Source organism: Schistocerca cancellata, chromosome 6 (genome assembly GCF_023864275.1).
Source record: "Schistocerca cancellata isolate TAMUIC-IGC-003103 chromosome 6, iqSchCanc2.1, whole genome shotgun sequence".
Lineage (NCBI taxonomy): Eukaryota > Metazoa > Arthropoda > Insecta > Orthoptera > Acrididae > Schistocerca > Schistocerca cancellata.
The window spans coordinates 165042729-165063131 of NC_064631.1; positions in this window are offsets into that span (position 1 = coordinate 165042729).

The window sequence follows — 20403 nt, forward strand, 5'->3', positions numbered from 1 at the left end:
GTAAGCCCGAGGACAAGCAGTAGAAAATCTCTTCACGTGGGGGCGGGCATTGTCTTGCTGTAATGTAAGCCGAGGAAAACTTGCCATGAAGGACAACAAGAAGAAACATAGAATGTTGTCCAGGTACTTCTGTGCTGGAAGCGTTCTGAGGACGACAAACAAAGGGCTACTGCTATGAAAAGAAATGGCACCCCGGACTGTCACTCCAGGTTGTCGAGCCGTATGACGAGCGACAACCAGCCTGGTATCACACCACTGTCCAGGGCGTTGCCAGATATGTCATCGGCCTGAAATCTCACTGACATGGTGTAAAATTCTCTTCAGTGATGAGGTCCGCTTCGAGTTGATCCCCGATGACCAGCGTCTGGAGACTCCCCAGAGAGTGATGCAATACCAACCTGACCGTCACCCGCCATACAGTCTGACAACCAGGAGTGATGGTCGGAGGTGCCATTTGTTTTCATAGCAGGACCCATTTGGTTGTCATCCACATTACACTAACGGCACATCAGTAAGTCGACGATATCCTGTGCAGGTCTTTCTATTGATTAAATCACCCAATTTTTCTGAAATTGTAGTCACTGTGTTTATATGTACAGGTACATCACATCTACAATTTTTGTATCGCATTCCGATAATTTATTCGTGGTGCACCGTTTTCTTATGTGATGTAGTATATTTGAATTTTATTTATTTCATCTACATCTACATACATATTCCGCAATCCATCATACGGTGCGTCGCGGAGGGTACCTCGTACCACAACTAGCATCTTCTCTCCCTGTTCCACTCCCAAACAGAAAGGGGGAAAAATGACTGCCTATATGCCTCTGTACGAGCCCTAGTCTCTCTTATCTTATCTTTGTGGTCTTTCCGCGAAATATAAGTTGGCGGCAGTAAAATTGTACTGCAGTCAGCCTCAAATGCTGGTTCTCTAAATTTCCTCAGTAGCGATTCACGAAAAGGAAGCCTCCTTTCCTCTAGAGACTCCCACCCGAGTTCCTGAAGCATTTCCGTAACACTCGCGTGATGATCAAACCTACCAGTAACAAATCTAGCAGCCCGCCTCTGAATTGCTTCTATGTCCTCCCTCAATACGACCTGATAGGGATCGCAAACGCTCGAGAAATACTCAAGAATAGGTCGTGGTAGTGTTTTATAAGCGGTCTCCTTTACAGATGAACCACATCTTCCCAAAATTCTAGCAATGAACCGAAGACGACTATCCGCCTTCCCCACAAGTGCTATTACATGCTTGTCCCACTTCATATAGCTCTGCAATGTTACACCCAAATATTTAATCGACGTGACTGTGTCAAGCGCTACACTACCAATGGAGTATTCAAACATTACGGGATTCTTTTTCCTATTCATCTGCATTAATTAATTTTATCTATATTTAGAGTTAGCTGCCATTCTTTACACCAATCACAAATCCTGTCCAATTCATCTTGTATCCTCCTACAGTCACTCGTGTGGCTAGAGCCCTCCGTCGGGCAGGCCGTTCGCCCGGGTGCCGGTCTTTCAATACGACGCCAGTTCGGCGACATGCAGTCGATGAGGATAATAGGATGATGATGAGGACTGCACAACACCCAGGCCCTGGGTGGAGAAAATTCCCCGACCGAGCCGGGAATCGAACCCGGGCCCAGAGGGTTGACAATTCGTCACGCTGACCATTCAGCTTCCGGGGGCGGGCGTATATTTGAATGACCCTCCTAGAAGAAGATAATGGACAAATCTTACTGCCGTATACATGAATAAAGCTTATAAATGAGCGAACTGCTGAAGAAATTTAATGTGCCATAAAATACCAAACTGCGTATCCGTAGATAAGTTCCGCGTGCACACTGGCGAGTTTTCCATAGGTCGGTGTGGCCAGTGATAGAAGTGCAGATGCGACGTGTGCTTAGTAAGGGGAAAAGAGAAACGTTTGCCTCAGCGGAACACGGCCGCGCCCACACATAGTCTCAGAGGCCGTAAACGCGGAACGAGGTAGTGGTCAGAAGAGGCGAGCTCAACTCCTGGCGCGTCTACGCGGGCCAAGGCCCACGTCCCACGGGCCGCCGTTCACACCGCCGTAAACTTTGATGGCGCGTAAAAGCTGAATTCATTGCTTTTAATATTCCGTAAATACGTTCCGCCGGGCGTCCGTCGCTGCCGGAGAAAGCTTGCATGCCCGTGCACGATGCGAGTCGTGTTCAATCTGCTCAGCATTTCCTTCCTGGTGCCTGCCTTAACGCGCGGAATATTTCCTGCGGACCGCCCCGCCCTTACGGCTGTCTCCGAGCGAAACTCTGGCCGTATACTGGGGCCGTGAAGGACGGACGACATGTTTCGGTATTATTTCCATGACTTCGGTGTGCAACGAATAAACCATAACCTCGTTATACTAACCTGGAGAAAACATAAAATTAAATAAACCACCTTCGTATAGCCATGGCAGGTATAAAGGCAGGTGGACGATACATCAAATGGGTAAACCCAAACTCCACCAAAATGTTCTGGCGCTCATTTGCAGATATTTTATGAGAATTTTTGTATGAGGGACCATAGTCTCCGGAGGCTTGTCATTGAATTATAATTCCGTAGTAATAGACGGAAAAGCCGGCCGAAGTGGCCGTGCGGTTAAAGGCGCTGCAGTCTGGAACCGCAAGACCGCTACGGTCGCAGGTTCGAATCCTACCTCGGGCATGGATGTTTGTGATGTCCTTAGGTTAGTTAGGTTTGACTAGTTCTAAATTCTAGGGGACTAATGACCTCAGCAGTTGAGTCCCATAGTGCTCAGAGCCATTTGAACCATTTAATAGACGGAAAGTCATCGAGTGAAACAGAAGTAATATCCGGCGTTCCCCAAGTTACTGTTATAGGTCCTCTATTGTTCCTGATCCATATTGGCAACATAGGAGACAATCTGAATAGCCGTCTTAGATTATGTTGCAGGTGACGCTGTCATTTAACGTCTTGTAAAGTCATCAGATGACCAAAGCGAATTACAAAATGATTTAGATAAGGTATCTGTATGGTGCGAGAAGTGGCAATTGACACTGAATAAGGAAAAGTGTGAAGTTATTCACATGATTTAATAAAGAAATCCGATAATTTTCGATTACGTGATAAGTCACTAAGTAACCTTTGCAAGCAATTAAAGGTCTTTACATAGATAGTCAGGCAGCAGTTAGAGTTGACGGTAAATTGGGTTCATGGTTCAGAGTAGTTTCAGGGTTAAGACAAGGCTGCGACCTGTCTCCACTGTTGTTCATATTATTTATGGATCATATGTTGAAAACAATAGACTGGCTGCGTGAGATTAAGATATGTGAACACAAAATAAGCAGTCTCGCATATGCGGATGACTTAGTTGTGACGGCAGATTCGATGGAAAGTTTGCAAAGTAATATTTCAGAGCTAGATCAGAAATGTAATGACTATGGTATGAAGATTAGCATCTCCAAAACGAAAGTAATGTCAGTGGGAAAGAGATATAAGCGGATTGAGTGCCAAATAGGAGGAACAAAGTTAGAACAGGTGGATGGTTTCAAGTACTTAGGATGCATATTCTCACAGGATGGCAACATAGTGAAAGAACTGGAAGCGAGGTGTAGCAAAGCTAATGCAGTGAGCGCTCAGCTACGATCTACTCTCTTCTGCAAGATGGAAGTCAGTACCAAGACTAAGTTATCTGTGCTCCGTTCAATCTTTCGACCAACTTTGTAGTATGGGAGCGAAAGCTGGGTGGATTCTGGTTATCTTACCAATAACGTTGAGGTTACGGATATGAAAGTAGCTAGGATGATTACAGGTACTAGTAGATGGGAACAATGGAAGGAGGGTGTCCACAACGAGGAAATCAAAGAAAAACGGGGAATGAAGTCTATAGATGTAGCAGTCAGGGCGAACAGGCTTAGATGATGGGGTCATGTTACACGCATGGGAGAAGCAAAGTTACCCAAGAGACTCATGGGTTCAGCAGTAGAGGGTAGGAGGAGTCGGGGTAGACCAAGGTAAAGGTACCTGGATTCGGTTAAGTATGATTTTGAAGTAATAGGCTTAACATCAGAAGAGGCACCAATGTTAGCACTGAATAGGGGATCATGGAGGAATTTTATAAGGGGGGCTATGCTCCAGTCTGAACGCTGAAAGGCTTAATCAGTCTTAAATGACGATTATTATTATTATTATTATTATTATTATTATTATAAGTCACATAAATCTGAAGACTGTAAATTCAACTAAATACTTAGGGATTACAATTACAAATAACCTAAATTGGAACGGTCACATAGATAGTGTTGTGGGTAAAGTATACCAAAGATTGCGATTTATTGGCAGAACACTTAGAAGGTGCAACAGGTCTACTAGAGAGGAAATTCTACTCCAGTCAGTGAGATTCCTGTCCGGAGACATGTCTGGGGATGCCCTGGACAGCGGCAGGATAGCAAACTTATTATCGCGCGACAACCAGGCTTGATGGTCTGATGTGTCATTTCATTTCATAGCGTGACACCATTGGTTGTAATCCGCTGCACTCTTTAGTGAAATTGTAATTATTTGTTTGTGTGTACATGTACATCATTTCTACCGATTGGCGGCCCATTTGAATAACTCCTTCGTTGTGCGACTTTTTTTTTTGTCGCACGTATAATTTTCTGTATTTCAGAATCTGTTGCTTGGGTAACAGTCAAATACGAGAGATGAATATTTCTGTAGTGAACGGACCACTGCGATATGCTAAAGAGTTTATGGATAAGATGAAACTCGTTCCTTGCCACATCTTTACCTGTATCAGCATAACGAAGTGATTGACAGCTAATTGTTTACCATACATACTACCATAGCAACAGTCAATAATGACCGAGTTTGATCACACAATCCGTCCAGAGTACGGTTGTTCAAATGTGTGTGAAGTCCTAAGGGACCAAACTACTGAGGTCATCGGTCCCTAGACTTACACACAGAACTCGAACCACCCGCGCGGGATGGTGGTTGGTGGGGGGTGGGGGGGGGGGGGGGGTGAGAGCACAATCCGTCGTGGCATGACGCCTCAAACAGCGCGAATAACATAATTTTTGCGAATTAATGCTGTATACTTCGTTTTTCGTGCAGTATGTTTGTTTTAGGGAATGGATATCACTAACTGTAAAATAGCTGAGAAAATCGATACGACTATCATGATCCTACAAAGTGAACTCAATACTGCACGTTAACAGGGAACGTGCGAACGTAATCGGTGCGAAACCGCACAGCTGCCGTTTGCGGAACCATACTGTGCTTGGGTATTGTTATATCCTAGCCAGTAATGCCAACCGAGCCCGCTGCCAAAAGGTTGGCAGCATCAAAGTCCGGACGCCGTCCGCATAAGCAGCGCCAGCGATACAGGAAATCGCCGCAAGTCTGCGCGCGCCACCGCTGGCTTCTGGCTTCTTAAGCGCTGGAGTCGCGAGCGCTAGGACAGTTCTGTATTCGCCGCTCAGTTGTATACTCGCCACCGATTTGTGTACTTGCTAGTCAGTTGTGTGTTCATCGCAGCAGAGTTGTTGTTTGTCGTCAGCCGACGCTGACCTAGCCGCTCCGACTCGAACTAGACAGATTTCTGTAGACACGGAGTTCACTACTGTGTTTCTGTATCTTCGTTAATAAAGATAAGTACCGACTTTTATTTAATCAGAGTGCTTGGGTTTTCATCTTTCTGTTCACTGTTCCAGCGGACCGGTCGGCCCGCTATTAAAAGTGTGGCGGTGACTTCGTAAGCCGTTTCTACAGCGAAGTGTTTGTCGCTACGAACGCCGCCACAAAAGGTATAACATGAAAGAAGCACCGTGTCTCCGCCCCCCTCCCCCCTCTCTCCAGGGGGGTGGGGGTGGGGAGGGAGTCCCAGTACCACTTGCAGGTTGCCTACCTAACGGCTTCAACAGGCAACAAAAATTTCGTTTCCAGCATTTCTGTTGTGATCTGCTATTAAGGACACTATATTCGTCCAGTATTTGAGAATGAGAGCACCTAGCGACATCCAACAAACTTTACAAATGAATTGATAATTAAATCAACACCCTAGCTGCAAACAGGCGTTGATGTACATCACTGGGGACTTGTTGAAAATTTGTGCACTGTCTGGTACTCGAACCCAGGATTTCCTGTTTACATTGCAGACGCTCTATCAATCTGAGCCACCGAGGGCACAGAGGATAATGCCCCTGCAGGGACTTATCCCTTGCACCACATTCCCAACATGTCCACACTGTACGAGTTGGAACATAGCGTCTGCGTTCGCACAAGAAGGTCAGTGGCCACGTAGCCATACGTTAACTATATATGTAGGTAGTATCTGTTTCCGAAAGAACAAATACCATTTATGACCGTGCAGCTTCTCTAGAATGAATTGTTGGTTAAATTGACACCCTATTAGGCGCACTACGAATATAGTCGTGTGGACATGTTGGGAAGGTAGGTCTCACAGCGAGCCTGCAAGGGATAAGTCCCTACAACAGCACAATCCTCTGTGCCCTCAGTGGCTCAGATGGATAGAGCGTCGGCCATGTAAACAGGAGGTCCCGGGTTCGAGTCCCCAATGATGTATATCAACGCCTGTTTGCAGCTAGGGTGTCGATTTAATTATAATTTCATTCTAGAGAAGCTGCACGGTCATCAGTGTTATCTGTTCTCTCGGGAACAGATACTACATTCATATATAGTTAAAATATGGTTACCCAGCCGTTGACCTACTTCTGCGAACGCATTCGCTATGCCGCAACTCATAAGGGATTTGGTAGATTAATCTGCCACGAGTAATGAGTGTGATGGGCAAATATCTATTAGGCGCACTACGAATATAGTGATGTGGACATGTTGAGAATGTGGGTCTCATGGGGAGCTTGCAAGGGATAAGTCCCTGCAGGTGCACTATCCTCTGTGCCCTCGGTGGCTGAGATGGATAGAGTGTCTGCCATATAAGCAGGAGATCCCGGTTTCGAGTCCCGGTCGGGGCATACATTTTCAACACGATGTATATGAATGCCTGTTTGCAGCTAGGGTGTCGATTTAATTATCATTTCTTTCTAGAGAAGCTGCACAGTCGTCAGTGGTTCTTTCGGGAACAGATACTACCTTCATATCTACATTACAGATGATTTCAAACCATTTAGAACTTGTTCTTTCTGATCTCTCTCACGAAATAATGAAAGCAAAAAAGTTTATCGCTTACAACATTTAAGGTGTTCATTCATAACAACTTCAGCAGTTGGCATGACGTTTCAGTTTATTGGTTATTTACTGCTAACTCTATTCGCAACACAGTTTGCAGATAGTATTCACATACGCTCCTGGAATGTACTGCTAAATTGTAACTGTGTGCGCCACGTAGTTCCGGTAAACGGAAATGCCGCGTGGCTAAGGCCTCCCGTCCCCTCGGCGACCAGCTGCCGCTCGCCGGCACAGAGCAGGCCAGTCCCTCGGTCCTGTGCCCAGAATCGACCGTAGCCGCCGGCCGAGATTGATGGCTTTAGTTTACAAGTGAAGCTCCCCAGAATCCAATTCGTGCACGCGAGATTTGTGTGCCGCTCGATCGGCTGTTACTTTAAACTTGAGCGCAGAGTCTGGGGAACGGGACGGAGCGGCATCAGGAGCGACAGTAGCGCCGCCAACTACAGCCAGGGGAACTCCTCGTTCGCCTTCTAAATGCACCAGCGTGCGTTGAAGAAGAGTGAACACACCAAAAACGATTCGTAACACGTCACACGCTCCGTGAGGGCAGAATCTGGTAATACGCATCAGACTCCTCCAGAAGTAACCGATACTCGGAGTTCCAAAAATGCTTTTGCAAAATTGCTGATTAATTCCTCACATCAAAACAAGGAAATGTCCACGGGAAACTTTTTCAACAGCCCTTCGTTTTTAAGCTGTTAAAGAAATTACTAGGGGTTTTCAGTAGGTAATGTAACACTTTTCTTCTTCGTCAATTCCGGTTGGGAAAATGCGGAATTTGTTGTGGGGCATCGTGGATTAGTCCCGCTTCAGTCTCCATAGTTTCGTGAAGTTCCAACAGGTGGCGGCGCTATATGTAGCGTTCAAATGGTGTCCCAAGCATATAGCTGTCACTGAACTCCTTTCAGTGGGAAACCAGAGCATCGCAGGTATTCATAGGCACTTTCGGAATGTCTACGGAGACCCGGCAGTGAACAAAAGCGCGGTGAGTCGTTGGGCAACGTATCTGTCATCATCGCCACAAAACTGTGACTCGTGCGGTGTTGGGAAGTGCGGACACTCTCACTCGAGGTGATCTATAGATTATAATCAAACACCTTGCAGGGCAACTGGACGTGCTCTGGCCCGACATGGGGGTTGAACCCCTCTACCATCCTCCACACCTTCAAATCCTTAATCCGTCACATCCTCTGTTATGCCAGTCCCACCTGGATATCCGCACCCACCCCTCCCCCTCCCCAAATTTTGTAAGTCCCTCCAGATCCTCGAGCACCATGCACTCCACCTCGCCTTCTGTATACGCCTCCTATCCCCCATGCGGATCCTCTATGTCCTGATTTCTTTCTCCCATCTGTTCCTACTCCTTGAACATATCCTCATAGACTACACATCCCGCCACCTTGATCCCCCTCATCCCCTGGTTGCTCCTCTCCAACCCCTGCCCTCTGCCGCGCCTTCACCGTTGTATCTCCACTACCCTCCATCTCTACAGCCTTCATTTCCTTTCCCAAGGTGGATTCCGTTGACTCCCCCTCCCAGATGATGCCCTCTCTCCCTCCATTTATCCCTCCTATCAACTCTGATCCTCACCTCTCCTTCCCTTCCTCTGTCCTTTTCCTGGGCTCCCTCCCCCCCCCTTCCATCCTGTTTTTTCCCCACCTACCTTCTATCTGCCTCCCTTCTCTCCCCTGTCTTTCCCCATTCCCTCTCACGTCTGCCCTGCCCCCCCTTACGTGTCCTCTCCCTCTGTCGGATACCCCCCTTTCGTTTTTCCTCTCCTCCCCCCTTTTTTCCCCACATATGTCCAGCCCCCCCCCCCCCCCCAACTGAGCCATCTTCGCACCGACTTTTTAGTGCAGTGTTTCCAGTGAGTTGTGCATCTTTTCTGAAGTGTTGCGAGCAGAAATCATATTGTCGTTGGGTGCGATTTTTACATCGCTTGCGAACAGAAACCAGACTGTCGCCGTGTTTTTTTAATTGTCTGTGTACTATTTTACCTGTCTGATTCCTGTCTATTTCATTAGCAACGCCAACCCTTTATTTTATGTTTCAACTTTCCACAATTTTTCGCTGTTTCACAATTTAAGTCACCGTTTTATCTCCTGCTTGTATTGTTTCTTATTTTCTTCTCATGGTTTAAAAATTCTGTAGGCTGAAGAGCCTAAATTCAATAAAGGAACCGAGCGAGGTGGCGCAGTGGTTAGCACACTGGACTCGCATTCGGGAGGACGACAGTTCAATCCCGTCTCCGGCCATCCTGATTTAGGTTTTCCGTGATTTCCCTAACTCGCTTCAGGCAAATGCCGGGATGGTTCCTTTGAAAGGGCACGGCCGATTTCCTTCCCCATCCTTCCCTCACCCGAGCTTGCCCTCCGTCTCTAATGACCTCGTTGTCGACGGGACGTTAAACACTAATCTCCTCCTCCTCCTCAATAAAGGAAAAAGAAAAAAAAAAAAAGAAATTGGACATATCTGTCGGTAGTGCTGATACACTCGTCCACTATCTGGGGTACTTAGAGGTCTGTGCCCGCCGGCTTCCTTGCCGCGTAACGGAAGACAATGAAAAACAACGAAGGACCAGATGTGAGGAACTGCTTGCACATTACGAGGCTGATCAAATGGTTCAAATAGCTCTGAGCACTGTGGGACTTAACTTCTGATGTCATCAGTCACCTAGAACGTAGAACTACTTAAACCTAACTAACCTAAGGACATCACACACACTAATGCCCGAGGTAGGATTCAAAAGTGCAACCGTAGCGGTCGCGCGGTTCCAGACTGTAGCGCCTAGAGCCGCTCGGCCACCCCGGCCGGTACGAGGCTGATCGTGATTTTTTTTTTTTCGAACATCGTCAGAGGCGATGAGACAAGCGTTCTTCTCTTCGAACCGGAGACAAAACGAAATGGCAATCCATGGAGTGGCGCCACACCATCTATCTTCCGAAGAAAAAATTCAAAGCCGCACCATCAGACGGCAAAACCATGGCGACTGACTTCTGGGACTCTGACGGACCTGTTTTGGCTGATGGCGTCCCTCAGGTGCAGAGATCAGCTCTGAAATGTACGGTGGTATCGTCAGGAAATTGAAGAAACAACTTCAGCGTGATTATCGCCATAAAAATGCAAACGAATTTCTTCTCCATGGCAACGCAAGACCTCACACGAGTCTGTGCGCATGAGAGGAGCTTACAAAACTTCATTGAACTGTTCCTTGTCATCCATCCTACAGCCCGGATCTTGCACCTTTCGATTTCCATCTATTTGGCCCAATGAAGTGTGTGCTCCGCAGAAAGCAGTACGTGGTTGATGGGGAGGTTGCTGATGCAGCGAGACGCTAGCTCCGATGTCGACCTGTAAAGCGGTACCATGAGGGCATACAGGCATACAGGCCTTCCCAGGAACGCGGCGTAAGGTCGTCACATTGAACGGGGATTATATTGGAAAACAGGGTTGTGTAGGCAAAAGAGTAAGGAACAATACGGTTAACTGGAATCCTGAATGAAACCATCCCCCTTTCAGAAAAAAATGGTCCTTTACTTACTGAACGTCCCTCATATATTTCACTCAGTTCACCTGGCAGAAACTGATAACAGATGTTCGCCGGCCGCTGTGACCGAGCGGTTCTAGGCGCTTCAGTCCGGAACCCTGCTGCTGCTGCGGTCGCAGGTTCGAATCCTGCCTCGGGCATGGATGTGTATGATGTCCTTAGGTTAGTTAGGTTTAAGTAGTTTAACACCAGAGAAGCTCACAGAACTTCATTGCACCTGGATGTCGCACCTTCCAACTGTTTGGCCCAATGAAAGATGCACCGTGAGAAGCAGTACACGGATGACAGGGAGGTTGTTGATGCAGCAAGACGTTGGCTCCTTCGTCGACATGCAAAGTGGTGCCATGCGGGCATAAAAACCCACATTTTATGCCGTCAAATTGAATTGATATTATGATGAAAAGTAGGGTTTTGGATCCAAAAGAATAGAGAATAATGTGGTGTGATAGAATCCTGAATAAAATCCACGTGCTTTCAGAAAAAATTGTGTTTCACCACTATTGAACACGTCTCGTGTAAAGCAGTCTTGTCTTTTAGTCAATCTGTTAAATAACTTTGTTTTAAGTTTAGTACCTGTTGATTAGTTATTCAACCTGCCCATCTGATCTTCAATAGTCTTCGAAAGAATTAAATTTCAAAACCGTCAGTTTTCTTCTTGTTTGTAAGTTTTATCGTCTGCATTTCACTTCTGTGTAAAGCTACAATCCCGACATCTACATTGAAACAATACTTCGTAACACTTAAATTTCTATTAGGTGTTAACATATTTTTCCTTATCAGAAAAGCTTTTCGTGCTGTTGCCAGTCCGAATTTTACGTTTTCTTTACTTCTGGCATTGTAAAGTATTGGCACCTCTAGCTGTAAACCACGTCCTCAACTCTCAGCCTCTCATCACATCTCTAAACACCACCTTCTTTGCCGGCTGGGGTGGCCGAGCGGTTCTAGGCGCTACAGTCTGAAACCGCGCGGCCACTACGCTTGCAGGTTCGAATCCTGCCTCGGGCATGGATATGTGTGATATCCTGGGGTTAGTTAGGTTTAAGTAGTTCTAAGTTCTAGGGGACTGATGACCTTAGAAGTTAAGTCCCATAGTGCTCAGAGCCATTTGAACCATTTTTGAACCACCTTCTTTAATTCGACTAAGTTCTATTACCCTTGTTTATCTTTTGCTGAAGTTCGTCTTGTAATCTGTTTTTAAGATACTATTCACACCTTAGTTTTACAGCAATTTTTGTTTCGAATCTTGACGACTGTTTTCACATCTAGTTACTGCTATGAGGTAAATCAAATACTGAGCTGTGTTGTAATTCCTAACATTAGTAGTTACTTGAAAATGGGCAATGCAACTTTAAAACGAAAAAGCATTACCGGAATACACTGCCTGACAATTGGTGAGAAGCAGAGATATATTTGGACAGGAATAATCACGAACAATGTTGGACGACACGAAACACAGTACATAGGTAATAGAGATCGACTGCTATATTTATAATGAAAAATAATACAGATTTCACCACCAGGATAACAGACTTAAATAACGCTCGTGTTCGACACAAGTCAGACTTTTAACATGAAGGTCGATATTGGACTCTCAGTCAGGAACACGTCCGCCGTGGGCACTAAAGCACATATTGCACCTGTTATAGATGCTGTGGAGGAGTCCTAGGGGTGTATTGTCCAAGCACTCTCTCAAGACAGTTTTGAGTTCTTGCACGGTTCGGAGAAGAGGTGTTCGTTGAGAAAAACGTCTGCCAAGAACATCCCACACTGTCCCTGTAGGTTTTAGGTCCGGGGAGTGCGCAGACCATTCTATATGTTAAACAGCTTCACTTTCCAGAGTGTCCGATACCTCAGTGGTCTTTTGTGGACTATAACTGTCGTCCATAAACAGAACCGGCCGCGGTGGTCTAGCGGTTCTGGCGCTGCAGTCCGGAACCGCAGGACTGCTACGGTCACAGGTTCGAATCCTGCCTCGGGCATGGGTGTGTGTGATGTCCTTAGGTTAGTTAGGTTTAAGTAGTTCGAAGTTCTAGGGGACTTATGACCTAAGATGTTGAGTCCCATAGTGCTCAGAGCCATTTTTTTCCATAAACAGAAGTCGGGACCTACCGCACCTCGTACCTCTAAGCAGACCGACATGATTCAGAGTAACCTGTGTGCTGTAATGGTACCTCGCGCAAGGATATGCAGCGGCGTTCTGATATTGTACGCAATTACCGCCCACACCATAACGCCAGTGCCATAGCGATGACGTTCATGAACATTCTGTGGTGTGTAAGATATTCTCCTCTCTGTTCACACTAACTGGTGGCCAGAATCACTTGCCACAGTGAAGCGGAATTAGTCGGACAACGTCACTCTAGATCACTCTCGCTGAACCAAGCCAACGTGCTCCCTACAGCAATGAACTCTCAACGATGGTGTGGTTGAAGTGGGATTCATTTAACGATGCTTCCGAGCATACAAACCAGCATGATATAATCGCTGCAAAATGGTTCTGGGAGAGACACGTGTAGCGCTAGTGGCTGCAAAGCCTGCAGCGAATTTGCTTATTCGAAGGCTGCCACGGGATGGTAGGTCTGAAACTGTTCAGTGCTGAGGAGATTTTTTTTTTTTAAAAAGTCGATTTCCTCTTCAGCGAATTGCCTAGCAGTGTGATGTTTGTTCGTTTTCACCACTAGGACTACTTATCCATCATCTTGTGCTGTGATGGTCCGTCAACGACCAGCAGTATGCTTTCGCATAGCATACCCACCTTTAGCGGCCTTTTTTAATGGCACTGGTACTTATGGACTCACCCGTTACTGTGGCCACCGTAGTGACACTCTGACCGGTTTCGAACCGTCCAGTTGCTCTTCCACGATCGCAAGCACTCAAACGAAATCTGCAGACATGTTGCTGCACCGCACAGGATATAACACGGATATAACACTGATTGGTTCCACAGCAACCTTCGTCAACCACCGCAATGCATGAACTGTGGAAAGCATACAGAGTGTCGGTGCACAGGTGTCGCTGCAGTTAAAGCGTCCCACATTTCCTTTTATCGTCATTGTTCAGGTATCAATTAATGGTTTTTCGCAGAAACTGGCGGTTGTTCCTTAGAAAATGTCATTTTTACCTTAGCAATCTGCAGGCAGTATGAAATGATCATATTGGAAAGCAGCGCTTGTGTCGCGATGCAGATACAAAAGCTGCTTCGGGCTCGAGCAGAAGATAGATTTCCAGAGAATAGACCCTAATTTTATTATCACAGTCATGACAACATATAATATTCGGCGGAGACTATGACTGTGCACGCAGGAAAGAAGATCAGTTCCCGAGTTTTAATTATTTTGAGAAGCAGTTAATAGAAGGTTCAGATATGAATGACGTTTGTCTTCTAGTTTGTCTCCAACATTAAACTGACTATCACTTATGCTGGATAGATTTCATTCAACAATGCTGTGCTTAAAAACGTTACGAGTATTTACAAGGCATGGCTTTAAAATAACGGGACTATTGCTGTAAAATATTTTTTTCAAAAACATACATCTTTAGTTATTTTCACTCTCAGCATAATCCCATTCTCCATACCTACAACACTCGATACGAATTTTCCATTGATGGAAACAGTGTTGGAAGTCTTCCTCTCTGAGTTCCTAGGTAACGCGATCCGCTTTTTCTATCGATGCTTCAACGGACTAATATCTTACTCCTTCTAATGCAAATATGACCTTGGGGAATATATAAAAGTCAAATTTTCCTACGTCAGGTGAATAAGGTGGATGGTCTACCGCTGGAATTCTGTACTCCGCTAGAAGGTGATAACGAATAATCCGGTACGAGCCGATGCTTTGTGTTAATGCAGAGCCCATGACTTGTTCTTACACAGTTCCGGCAGTTTTTTATCTTATTTTCTCACGGAGTTAAATAAGATCCTCAATTTAGTAGTGTTGATTAGCAGTTTGATCTTCAGAAACTCGGCGAGGATACATAATTCCATTAATATCGAAAAAACAATCATCATCGCTTTGAATCTTGATTTTTATGCTCTCGGTAGAGTTGGTCTCTTCCAGTGCATGGACTGGCGCTCTGTTTCTGGATCATAAGTGAAAAACCAAACTTCGTGTGGTGCTATCACTCTTTCCAAGAAATTAGAATTATTTTCAATGGTATCCTAAGAGTCAGGACAGGTATTTTCACGAGCTTCTTTTTGCTCGCAAACAGTTCCCTCATGTTAAATTGGTTATGTGAAATTTGCCTTATGCATTCTTTGTCAAATCATACAGTTTCAGAAATCGATCGAATACTCAACCGACAGTCAGATCGAACCAAATTACCTACTTTTTCGATGTATTCACCCGTTTTTTATGTTGAAGGGTGCCCCGGGCGTGAGTCATCATCAGCGTCTTCTCAGCCATCTTAGAAACGTGCCAATCAATCAAAAACTCAAGCGCGTGATGAGCAGTCTTCGCCATACGATTGTTTTACTAACAGGTTTCAGTAGTAGTTCGTTGCTATATTATTACATTTACCATTTATCCGGAAAAACAAAACAGCAGCTCTTGCACAATCAAAGGCGACAGCCACAATGATTTCTCTGCAGACACCAGATATGGTGCATTCCACTGAGGATTCACGCTTCACAGTTGTTGGTCGTCATGTTTGGCGCCTGCGTAATTACTGTGTGACAGCATCGGTCCCGTTATTTTGTAACAATACCTTGTACAGGGTTGCTCGTGAATACCCCTGGGCTTCCAAAAGACGACTTCTAGAAACTTACAAGACATGCAGAAAACTGACGCGTATCAGTGGATAGAGAATCTCTCCAATTTCCGATTCGTAATATGCGCCATGACGTAGTTGCAGAGCACACCGCTAGGAGGCAGACGTGTAAGAACATGTAGGCAAACAATGCGTTCCGTACTGCCGCATCGGATTAGTTTACGCCTGCAGATAGGCAACACTATGAACGGATTTCCAAAGTGGGCTGCTGGTGTTGCACATTTCAGTGCTCACTCAATCGAAATTCAGGTGCTATCCCCTCTGTATTAACGTTTGCCACGTCACAAACTGTGCCCATATTGAGCACTTGTAATGGGAGTTAAAATCTTGGAGAGATGCTTTATCCACTGATATGCATCTCCGTTTCCACAATGTCTTGCAGTTTTCGCACAGTCGTCCTGTGAAACGTTGGAGATACTGATGAATAAAATTGCATAAGGGCTCCGAGTTTCACGGATCATTTTGTTTGTCACATTAGAACAAAATCCGCGTCCCATAAAATGACCACGGACAAGGAGTTTGGCAGCCAAACGTTTCGCTCTTAGAAGAACTGGCACTACAGCAATCTATACTGGACACGAGGATAATTTGCCTGCGAAATCAAATTAGATACCAGAAACAAATAAACTGGTGATTGCAAGAGAACTATTATTCAATGTCCTTACAAAAAGATGCTATACAATACTATTTCCTCCACCAGCTAATGAATGTGCCTTGTTATACAGGGTTAGTCACCTAAAGTTACCGCTGGATATATTTCGTAAACCACATCAAATACTGACGAACCGATTCCACAGACCGAACATGAGGAGAGGGGCTAGTGTAATTGTTTAATACAAACCATACAAAATGCACGGAAGTATGTTTTTTAACACAAACCTACGTTTTTTTTAAATTGTACCACGTTAGTTTTGTTAGCACATCTGAACATATAAACAAATACGTAATCAGTGCCTTTTGTTGCGTTGTAAAATGTTAATTACATCCGGAGATATTGTAACCTAAAGTTGACGCTTGAAACATTGTCCTCACTTCATTGCAGGGGCCCAAACAGCTGCAACATACATCGCGATTCTACAGAATGATCTGCCAACGTTGCTCGAAAATGTCCCACTGGAAACGCGTCGACGTATGTGGTATCAGCATGATGGTGCACCTGTACATTCCGCAATTAACACTAGGCTGACCCTTGACAGGATGTTCGACGGGCGTTTCATAGGACGTGGAGGACGCATAAATTGGCCAGCCCGTTCTCCTGATCTTACACCTCTGAACTTCTTTCTGTGGGGTACGTCAAAGGAGAATGTGTACCGTGATGTGCCTACAACCCAAGAGGATATGAAACAACGTATTGTGGCAGCCTGCGGCGACATTACACCAGATGTACTGCAGCGTGTACGACATTCATTACGCCAGAGATTGCAATTGTGTGCAGCAAATGATGGCCACCACACTGAACATCTATTGGCCTTACATGTCGGGACACACTCTATTCCACTCCGTAATTGAAAACGGAAACCACATGTGTACCTCACCCCTCATGGTAATGTACATGTGCGTCAGTGAAAAAGACCAATAAAAAGGTGTTAGCATGTGGACGTAATGTGCTGTTCCAGTCTCTTCTGTACCTAAGGACCATCATCGTTCCCTTTGGATACCTACGTAATTCGGTGCTCTCCGATACACACGATCGAACAGCGGAGAAGTGCTACTCAAGCGTCAACTTTAGGTTACAATATCTCCGGATGTAATTAACATTTTACAATGCAACAAACGGCACAGATTACGTATTTATTTATATGTTCAGATGTGCTAACAAAACTAACGGGGTTCCATTTAAAAAAAACGTAGGTTTGTGTTAAAAAACATGCTTCCGTGCATTTTTTTATGGTTTGTAGTAACCAATTACACTAGCCCCTCTCCTCACGTTCGGTCTGTGGAATCGGTTCGTCAGTATTTGATGTGGTTTACGAAATATATCCAGCGGTAATGTTAAGTGACTCACCCTGTATAATCAGCGTTAAAACAAAGAACAATATTTTTAGATACTTTTTTGTTACGTATCTTGACATACTGTTTCCACAGAAAGTTTTTACTACAAGGTAAATCAAATACCAGGTTGTGCTGTGATTCCTAACGTTAGTAGTGACCTGCAAGTAGGCACAACACTAGTGAGGTCAAAATTGAAAATACACCCTTGTATCACTTTTTAAGAGAGGAGAAAGTAGGAAAAATTAATTTAGTACTTACTAGTCTAAAACAGCACCCATCAGGATCAGCAGGTGGTTATCAAGACACATTGTTTCGCAGATCAGTGCACCAGCAGGACGAATTTTTGACACATCGATAAAGCGAATACCGCGCTAGACTAATATGGGACCGTTCTATTGAATGGGCGTGTAGAATTACTCTTTAAAAATAATTTTGTTCGTAACGGGAGACAAACCGGAGATTTCCCCCGACATTTGGCGCCTCATGAAAATTGTGATGAGCAGTATTTGCTTGGGATGACTCCAGCTTTCGACCAGAAAAAAATCGCTAATATTTTCCGAGACACCAGAGAAACTGCGCCAGACGACTCTTCGAGTGATATATCAGGTGATAATCAAAACGCTTACAGACTATTAGAAAACATTTCATGAAAGCCACTCATTAAATTTTGTTTGAAGTGGCTTCCTTAAGCCTAAGATTCCACAAAATTCTAATTGACTTATTCAAGGCAAGTCCCACTCCAACGCTTGACAACACCTACACTATGTAATCTAAAGTATCCGGACACTTGGCTGAAAATGACTTATAAGTTCGTCGCGCCCTCCATCGGTAATGCTGGAATTCAGTATGATGTTGGCCCACCCTTAGCCTTGATGACAGCTTCCACTCTCGCACGCACACGTGGTGCTGGAAGGTTTCGTGGGGAATGCCAGCCCATTTTTCACGAAGTGCTGCACTGAAGAGAGGTATCGATGTCGGTCGGTGAGGCTTGGCACGAAGTTGGCGTTCCAAACCATCCCAAAGGTGTACTGTAGGATACAGGTCAGGACTCTGAGCACGTCAGTCCATCACAGGGATGCTATTGTCGTGTAACCACTCCGCCACAGGCCATGCCTCATGAACAGGTGCTCGATCCGGTTGAAAGATGCAATCGCCATCCCCGAATTGCTCTTCAGCAGTGGGAAGCAAGAATGTGCTTTAAACATGAATGTAGGCCTGTGCTGTGATAGTGCCACGAGAAAACAACAAGGAGTGCAAGCCCCCTCCATGAAAAACACGACTGCATCATAATATGACACCACCGCCTCCGAATTTTGCTGTTGGCACTACACACGCAGGCAGATGACGTTGACCGGGCATTCGCCATATCCACTCCCTGCCATATGGTCACCATATTGTGTACCGTGATTCGTCACTCCAGACTACCTTTCTCCAGTGTTCAATCGCCGAGTGTTTACGCTCCTTAGACCTAGCGAGGCGTCGTTTGGCATTTACCGGCGTGATGTGTCGCTTATGAGCAGCCGATCGACCACGAAATGCAAGTTTTCTCACCTCCCACCTAACGGTCATAGTACTTGCAGTGAATCCTGATGCGTGATGATGTGGATAGATGTCTGCCTATTACACATTACGACCTCTTCAACTGTCGGCGGTCTCTGTCAGTCAACAGACGAGGTCGGCCTGTACGTTTTTGGGCTGTACGTGTCCCTTCACGTTTCCACTTCACTATCACATCGGAAACAGTGGACCTAGGGATGTTTAGAAATGTGGAAATCTCACGTACAGATGTATGACACAAGTGAGACCCAATCACCTGACCACATTCGAAGTCTGTGAGTTCCGCGGAGCGCCCAATTCTGCTCTCTCACGGTGTCTAGTGACTACTTAGGTCGCTGATGCGGAGTAGCTGGCAGTAGGTCGTAGCCCAACGCACCTAATATGAAAGACGTACGTATGTGGGGGTTTCAGGGTACTTTTGATCACATAGTGTAGTTTCATTTTACAGCACGTAACTTTCATTAGTAAGAGTCAATTACAAGAACATAGTTCAAATCTTACCATATTTCACTGTATGAAGATGGTACCTGTTCTTTCGGACACGTCCAAAGAACAGTTACCATCTTCATATAATTAAGGCTAACCGGCCATTGACCTTCCTTCTTCTGTGCTGGATGCGCACGCATTGCCCGAACTCTTACGGGACTCGGTAAGATTGTCTGCCGCGAGTAATGGGTGTAAGGGCAGTGGCACTACGAATGTAGTGTGTAGACAGTAAGTTGGGAATGTGGGTCTCACGGGGAGCATGCAAGGCATAAATCCCTGCAGTCGCACTGTCCTCTGTGCCCTCGGTGGCTGAGATGGATCGAGCGTCTGCCACGTAAGCATGAGATCCCGGGTTCGACTCCCGGTAGGGCACAGATTTTCAATTGTACCCGTTGATGTGTATCAACACATGTCGACAGCTTAGAGTTTTTATTTAATTATGGTTTCATATTTCACCGTTTCCTGTGTCTTCAAAATGGTCCCAATGGCTCGGAGCAGTATGGGACTTAACATCTGAGGATATCAGTCCCCTAGAACTTAGAACTACTTAAACCTAACTACCCTAAGGACAACGCACACATCCATGCCCGAGGCAGGATTCGAACCTGCGACCGTAGCGGTCGCGCGGTTCCGGACTAAAGCGCCTAGAACCTCTCGGTCACAGCAGCCGGCTCTGCGTCTTCATGGAACATCTCATCACTAAGATGGTGATTGTTTGGCGACGCAGGTCTTAACTAATAACCGTTAGTATGCGCCTGTCGTCAATATCCAACGCGAAATCGAGCCGGCCCATCGACACCATTCTTACCCTAAGTTTCCAATTCATCTTGTTCTCGGCTCTGTCTTAGAATCGC